The following is a 9,136-nucleotide window of genomic DNA, read 5'->3' on the forward strand; positions in this document are numbered from 1 at the left end:
CTCATTCCCAGGGATGTCCAAAGCAGTGAAGGTGAGTGTCTTTCTCTCTCTCGCCGGAGGGGTCCAATTTTTGTGTTGCCTGGGGAGCACAAAACCTAAATACACCACTGCTTACAAAGACATGCTGGTAGGAAAATTAGCCCAAGTATGCCTGTGAGGTAGGATCCTAGATTGTAAGCACCTTAAAATGACACTAAACACTGTTTAATTTACATGATCCCTTCTCTTTCTGTTTGTGGATGATGCAATTATTTTAATTTAACCCCCCTGGAGGTATTCCCGAGTGTAGCTCGGGGTAAAGTTTCAGTACCACAAGCGGTACCCCAAGCTACTCTCGGGCTTACCATGCGGCGCTGCTCTGCAATCCCTCAATCACTTACCTTGTCCTGCGCTCCTGCGATGTCCCTCCTGCAGTGTCCCGGCAATGTCCTCCGGCTGATGCCGGCATCTGTCATCTGGGTTCCTTCTCCTGCGACGTCGGGACGTACGGGGGACGGAACTGGCGGGAAATTTGAAAATGACAAAAAAGTGACATTCACTAAAATCACTAAAATCACATAGTATAACATTCCTGTATCAAACCATTTCACATACATGTTGTCCCGAGTGCTTTGTCCGGCGCCCTGCCTACATTTTTACTGTTATTTCTGCCTGGAAACTGAGAAACGTCCATGGCGTCCAAAAAGCGTCCCTTTAGGTCAGACGCGGTTTTAGACCGGCTAGAGAACAGCGATAGTAAATCAGAACCACTTGCAGAATTGAGTGATAATGATTGGTGGGGGAAATTCCTCATCAGACACTGAAAACGATTCTGCGACTGAGCTCAGCGATGTGCGAACTTGGCGCTCTATTTCACATTTCAGTGTTTTTGGTTTGATTACATTATTGAATTAAATTTATTATTATTATATTATTATTTTTTAAGATTATTTAATAAATTATAATTTATGACTCAGTGTCTCAAGTTTTATCATCCTCGGGATGTTTACTAGACTCTTGTTCGGACAGATTTCAGTGAGTTATTCCTGAGAATTACAGGCCTACAATAAAAAAAATGCATATTTCCATGAAAAAAAATGTACCGCTTTGAGCACAGAAATATGGACATAATCAGACTTCTAGGGAGGTTACAAAAGAAAATCTAAGTTTTTTTTTTCTAATTAATATACAGCTGTCACATGAACCAGCTCTTTCCTAGCCTGTGTGCAGGGAAACAGTGGCAGGAGGAACTTCTAGTCCTCTGTTGCTGGTCACACGTTAAAAAAAAACAGCTTTTGGGAAACAGAGTAAAAAAAATAAATCATATGCATAAACTGTTTTGTAGTGTCATACAAATATATATCTGAAATTATTCTGACAATAACATGGTGTGGGCAGATTTCTGCAAGTCTGTGTTGCACCTTTCCAGCCTTAGAATAACAGGGAGGTAAAGCCTCCAATAATCAAGATGTAATTGTAATGGAACTGACCCAGACTGCGCTTGGGTACTTCCGTTAGAATACCGCTTCCCCGTCTGAACACCGACAACAGACACCACAGCCGACCATACAAGACCAGACGACACCAGTCTTGAAGTAAACCAGGAGGTAGACTAGTTTATTTGAACACAGATATAATATATATACACTCAGGGGGCAATCCCCCCTCCCTGCATAATGACACAGGGCGGCGCAATCTACATTTAGTAACAAGAGACACAGGTATTCAAACTTCACACCAGCAGACAGTCCCATCAGGAGGGAGGGCTGCTGGAGACACTCCCCCCACTAAGCTAATACACATAATATTAAACAATCCACAACCCCCCCCCCCCACCTATCTCCTAAACATGTCTACATAGTCTGAGACGAAGCCCACACAATATTAGGACAGATCACCCTGTACCTCTAACAGGCACAGGGTGACTTACACATAAGAGGAATATGGGGAGCTGAGACAGGGGTCTCCCCACCTCTCCAAAGTGAGCTGTGTTCCATGGGCCCCCACCCAAAGTGACTCCCGTCACAGTAATATTCCACCCCCATTGTGTTTAGCTGGTTAATGGACATGGAGGAGGAGGAGGGAGGTAGTGGGCTGGTATTTACCACTGTGTATAAGCCCACATGAGTGACTCTATAGTCACATGGGCCGCTCGGATGTGAAAGGGAGGAAATGCTCAGCAAAGAAACTCAGTGAAAACTGAGCATGTGCAAAGCTGCCAACACTGCTCTGCAAAATCCCCAACTGCAGTGGGCACGTGGACAGGAGGGGGAGATAGAGAAGAGCAGGATCAACCAGGTTTTTTGCAGAATACAGAAAACCAAATCCCATAGTGACTGAATCAGTACGAACAGCATGTAATGCAGAACTTATTAGCAGTTTTTAATGATGTGAGTTTAGTGACACTTTGGGGCAAAGGCTGATTTGAATGTACAACACAAGAAGCAGTGAATACATTGTCAGTGATATGTAACTACCTGTAATAAATGACCTGCTCCTATTATTTTATAAACTGGCAAATGGGAGAAAATATTTTTAAGAAGTAATTTGTTTAAACATAATGATTTTGATTATGCTTTTCAAATTAAAAGTAGGAGAGTTGGGATTTTCCAAGTAGTGTTGTCATTCCTGCCTGAGTTCTTTCTTGTTGTACTACAGAACACCTCCCCTTTGTGTTACGGAGATTGGGATTGAGGAAAATTACAGTTTGAAGACATTTGCTTCTAAAGACATATACTGGAACAAGAACATATCAATATCCTCCTTTCAAAATCCTGAGATTCTTCCAGTGTCAGAAAAGAAAATCTAAATGTACTCAATAGTAAAAAGTAAAGAATACTTTGTGCTAAATGCTAAGCATCGGTGTGGCCATTGATGGCTCCGGAACTGTGGTGAATAGGGTTGGGCTGCATGTTCGAGTCGATCACAAGTTTGACTTCAATCCTGGGCCATTTGTGAGTTCAGAGAACACACATGAATGATGAGGCTATTCACCCGCCGCACCCTACAATGCCCTGCGCCCTGACACTGCATTGTGAGTGGCCAAAGCTATCCATTTGATCACAGGTCAACTGCAATGCTTTGGCCAATCACAGCACATGATGATGTCACAAGGGGGAAGGAATGACCCTAACCTCCTAGTGGTCCTGCCTCTTTGTGACATCATCACAGTATTTAAGAATTGTCATCCCGGCACAGCTGTCAGATGGCGGGAGCCAGCGTTGAGAGAGGAGCATTTTTTTTCAGGTTGGCAGTGGCGGGGGCCATTGTGATTGATGTTGGATCTACTTCGGGGGACATTTTTTTATTTTTGTTTTTAATAAAGAACTTGTCAAAGACTGTCTCTTGTCATTTTCACATTTCAGTGAGTGAAAGTGAATCTACTGAGCTGGGGGTTAGACAGCTATAGGAACCAGACAAAGAGTCCAGCCACAACCCAACCATACTTCCAAAACTAGAAGATTTTTTTATAGATACACAAAGACCACTCTCATACCAGCATGCGTGGTTGTATATAGAAATATCGAGAACAAGGATTTATCAGACGTTACTGGTATAGTGAGTCTCACTGTACCAGTAAAGTCTGATGAATCCCTTTTCTCAATATAAGGATTTTTTTTTCATTTTTTTTACTACTTAAGTTCCATTTTAACCATTAGCCGCCCGGCCAATGGCCGTTTGGCGGCTTCAGATGTGCCTCTTCATTCCGGGTGCACGCCATTTGGCGTGCTCCCGCACATGCGCCGTTTGCGGTAATGCAGAGCGGCGCAGCAGCGGGATCTGTCACGGGCCGTGCACCTCGGACATGGCCGATGACAGATCCGAGTACCGACTCCCGTTGCTGGTACCATGTGACCTGCTGTGACCAATCACAGCAGGTCACATGACAGTTGTATACAATGGATGGCTTCATTCATGATGCCATCCTTTGTATACTAGTGCCTAGCTGTGAATGGTCACAGCTAATCACATGCACATGTCATGTGATTAGCTGTGACCAAATCACAGCTAAGCACAAAAAAAAAAAAAAAAAAGCTGAATGAATCGATTTCATTCAGGTAAATGCTTGCTTATAGCAAAGTAATTCTTTGCTATAAGCAAATTGTGTAAAAAAAAAAAAAAAATACTGATCACTTCCCCAAAGTAGTACAGTGTTACTATGGTAACATTGTACTACTTTGGTCATAGTAAAATATGAAAAATAAATCTTAAAAAAAATTAAAAAAAATGTAATAAAAAATTAAATATAATAAAAAAAAAAAAATTAAAAAAAAACATATATATTTTTTTTTTTCATACTGTCACCAGTCAGTGTCCCTGTTAACCACCATGCCAGTTATATGATGACGCTGTACTGCACTGGTGACAGTATGTAAAAAAAAAAATAGTGAAAATAATTTTTTTAATTTTTTCATTTTCCGAAAAATTATGACATAAAAATACAACTTCAAAAAACTCGCCATTCCTCTTATGAAGTACGTCGGACTGTCTACTCTGCAAAAAGGGGTCATTTGGGGGATATCTGTACTGTTCTGACATTCTTGGACCTCAAGAAATTAGATTGGCCATCAGTACTTCAGGACTGATCAATATTCAGATCTATACCATAGTTTGTGAACTCTATAACTTTCCTACAAACTAAATAATACATCCTAATTTGGGTTATTTTCACCAAAGACATGTAGCAGAATACATCTCGGCCTAAATTTATGAAGAAAAATTATTTATTTGTAAACTTTTATAACAGAAACAAAGAAAAATGTGGTTTTTTTTCAAATTTTTGGTCTTTTTTTGTTAATTTAGCAAAAAATAAAAACCCCAGCGGTGATTAAATACCACCAAAAGAAAGCTCTAGTTGTGTGAAGAAAATGATAAAATTTTAGTTTGGGTACAATGTTGTATGACCGCGCAATTGTCATTCAAAGTGTGAGAGCGCTGAAACCTGAAAAATGGCCTGGGCAGGAAGGTGTACAATTGCACGGTATTGAAACGGTTAAGTTTATAAAAAAAATAACTGTGCTAATTAATGTAATTAGGAATTTGATGTGCCATATGAGCCATCAATGAGATCGTTCTACATTGCCATCAAACAGCCTGTGTTCTGTTTACCAACTGTTTTCATGGATCTAAATAATGACATAAACCACACACCACATAATTTGTTTATTTGCAAAGACTTAACATGAGCCTCTGGATACAAATCCACAAATTTGCATTGGAAACTCTTCTACTGTTGACATAACTGAGCAGTTGTTGAGGTAAATAGTAAGCTTATATGGTCAGATATTTGAATGTTTCCAAGCAGATGTAAAAGAGATCCATCCATTGCCAGGAGCTAAATGTTTTCTGTGACAGTGTAGACACATAATGGGCACTGTACAATACAATACTTTTTTTCTTTGATACGCAAAGTGGGAGACATGTAGGGCAGGATCCATAAACGCCCCTCCAGGTATGAAGCTGAATCTTAATCAAGGTGTTCACCACTAGTTATGGGCCCAACACCCCCCTGTTCGGTTCAGTCGCAGTCACATAAAATTAGCACAACAGTTTACAAAATGCAATATATTACTAATTTTATTTTGTAAGATGCAAACAATGAGATTGTATTATGTAAATTGATACCCAACATGTCAAGTCATAAAACTGAGTGCCCCTGTGTAATTTCGGTACCCTTTATTTTTTATTGGTAATGCTTTAAAAGCCACTGCAAGTGATCAGTTTGGAATAAGTCATGAATAATGGGCCTAGAATTATAATTTTCATTCTGGCATGCATGGCAATATAAACCATGCATAACGCAATCTACGTTTTGGTATAAAGGTGCCCCCATGGGCGTATACATTCGTACATATGTGTATGTAGGGGGTTAGACTCAAGATTTTGGGGGGTTTAAATGCTTGGGAGTAACTTTTATTTTCTTGCACTTTTTTTTTTTAAATGAACTATTCTCTCATTGCATGGGAACAAAAGGTCCCCTATGTGATGCATTTCTTTAATGAGACATCAGGGGCCTAAAAGACTCCTGATGGCTCACCTGTCCTCCAAAGAAACTAATGCAGTGTAGATTGGGTGTTTCTTACCCAACCATACTGGCTGAGAAAGTGACACTGGGACCTGGAAGTAACATTTTACATAGATCAGTGAATGGACATTCACTGGATCAGTGGACATTCACTGATCTCTTCCCCCTCTACCCATCCACTCCTGCCATGCTGGACCCAGGTCTGTTAATAGGTGTGCAGAGCCTGGGTAAATATGGCAAGAGCACGCTGGGGGAGGGGGGTACTCACAGTAACAGGGGGTGTGGAAGCGATCCAGTGGCTGGATAGTCATCATCACTTCCATCTGACAGTTGACTTGTACTGTGGGAGGGGGGTACCCACAGTAACAGGGTGTGTGGAAGCGATCCAGTGGCTGGATAGCCATCATCACTTCCATCTGACAGTTGACTTGTACTGTGGGAGGGGGGTACCCACAGTAACAGGGGGTGTGGAAGCGATCCAGTGGCTGGATAGCCATCATCACTTCCATCTGACAGTTGACTTGTACTGTGGGAGGGGGGTACCCACAGTAACAGGGGGTGTGGAAGCGATCCAGTGGCTGGATAGCCATCGTCACTTCCATCTGACAGTTTACTTGTACTGTGGAAGGGGGGTACTCACAGTAACAGGGGGTGTGGAAGCGATCCAGTGGCTGGATAGCCATCATCACTTCCATCTGACAGTTGACTTGTACTGTGGGAGGGGGTACCCACAGTAACAGGGGGTGTGGAAGCGATCCAGTGGCTGGATAGCCATCATCACTTCCATCTGACAGTTGACTTGTACTGTGGGAGGGGGTACCCACAGTAACAGGGGGTGTGGAAGCGATCCAGTGGCTGGATAGCCATCATCACTTCCATCTGACAGTTGACTTGTACTGTGGAAGGGGGGTACTCACAGTAACAGGGGGTGTGGAAGCGATCCAGTGGCTGGATAGCCATCATCACTTCCATCTGACAGTTGACTTGTACTGTGGGAGGGGGTACCCACAGTAACAGGGGGTGTGGAAGCGATCCAGTGGCTGGATAGCCATCATCACTTCCATCTGACAGTTGACTTGTACTGTGGGAGGGGGGTACCCACAGTAACAGGGGGTGTGGAAGCGATCCAGTGGCTGGATAGCCATCATCACTTCCATCTGACAGTTGACTTGTACTGTTGGAGGGGGTACCCACAGTAACAGGGGGTGTGGAAGCGATCCAGTGGCTGGATAGTCCTCATCACTTCCATCTGACAGTTGACTTGTACTGTGGGAGGGGGGTACCCACAGTAACAGGGGGTGTGGAAGCGATCCAGTGGCTGGATAGCCATCATCACTTCCATCTGACAGTTGACTTGTACTGTGGGAGGGGGTACTCACAGTAACAGGGGGTGTGGAAGCGATCCAGTGGCTGGATAGTCCTCATCACTTCCATCTGACAGTTGACTTGTCCAATTTACACACACTTCCGGCAGCTGCAGGTGCGGGAGTGTGTGTGAAACCCCCCAAAGCCGCTGATGTATGGCAGGGTACGTCATTGGCAGTAAAAGGGTTAAACTTAATGAGAGCTGAATCCTGAAAATAAATTCTCTAATAGGTAAGGTATATGCTGTGTATGAATGTATACATACATATAGACAGGTCATAATATCACAAAAGTCAGATCCGTGTCAGTATGTTTTATTTTTGTTTGTTCAGAACAATCAGCAAAATATAACAGCAAGAAAATTACATTGGCAATAGAGACGGTCATTTTAAAGATCCCTTTTCTTTTATATTTGATACATATCATGCGATTAGCTATACCCATCAAAACTTACACACACAGACAAATAGTTTTGAGTAGATTCATAATATTTTTCACCCCCACTGAGGGGTTTGTTGTTTATATAGTTACATAGTTATCTGGCTGAAAAAAGACAAAAGTCCATTCAGTTCAACCAAAAAAAAAGAAAAAAGTTATAATCCTATATATAAAATTAGATATTACAAAAATCTATATATGAATATATAACACATTGAGTATACACAGTCATTTTACTTACAGTTTATCTAAAGCTATATTTTTTATTTATTTAAAATGGACCGTGGAAGGATTAGATCCCCCCGTAATGTTTATGCCACATCTCTAAGACAGGAACTGAGGAGAATTTTAGGAAAACTTTGAGCAAAAATATTTACAGAGGTGCGATTCAAAATATACTCTGAGATAGTTATTAAAAAATGTTTGTAGGCATACCAATAAATAGATTATTATTTTATCTGTGATTAGCTCATCATAAATAGATAATAACAGCATGGAAAAGGTATCTGGTCTCAATATTTTTTTAATTAAGTCTTTCTTCACTTGAATTATTAAAAGTTACTTCAGTGTAATTCTTATTAGGGTTTCTTACCCACTTCCCTACTGGGCCAATTCTGACACTTCTCACATACATTTAAAAATCTAATTTTTTTTGCTAGAAAATTACTTAGAACCCCCCAAAATTATTTACAATATACAATACAATACAATATTTTTAGCAGAGGCCATATACCCTCACTGGCCACTTTATTAGGTATACCTTGTTAGTGCCAAGAAAATTTCCCCCACACCATGACACCACCACCACCAGCCTGAACCATTGATACAAGGCAGGATGGATCCCCCACACCATAACACCACCCCCACCAGCCTGAACCATTGATACAAGGCAGGATGGATCCACCACACCATGACACCACCACCACCAGCCTGAACCATTGATACAAGGCAGGATGGATCCCCCACACCATGACACCACCACCACCAGCCTGAACCATTGATACAAGGCAGGATGGACCCCCATTACCATGACATCACCAGCCTGAACCGTTGATACAAGGCAAAATGGATCCCCCACACCATGACACTACCAGCCTGAACCGTTGATACAAGGAAGGACACCCCCCCCACCATGACACCACCACTACCAGCCTGAACAGTTGATACAAGGCAGGATGGATCCCCACCACCATGACACCACCACCAGCATGAACCGTTGATACAAGGCAGGATGGATCCCCCACACCATGACACCACCACCACCAGCCTGAACCACTGATACAAGGCAGGATGGATCCCCACCACCATGACACCACCACCAGCATGAAC

This window comes from Staurois parvus, unplaced genomic scaffold (assembly GCF_062004578.1).
Source record: "Staurois parvus isolate SC_StPar_1 unplaced genomic scaffold, SC_StPar_1.0 ptg000503l, whole genome shotgun sequence".
Classification (NCBI taxonomy): Eukaryota; Metazoa; Chordata; class Amphibia; order Anura; family Ranidae; genus Staurois; species Staurois parvus.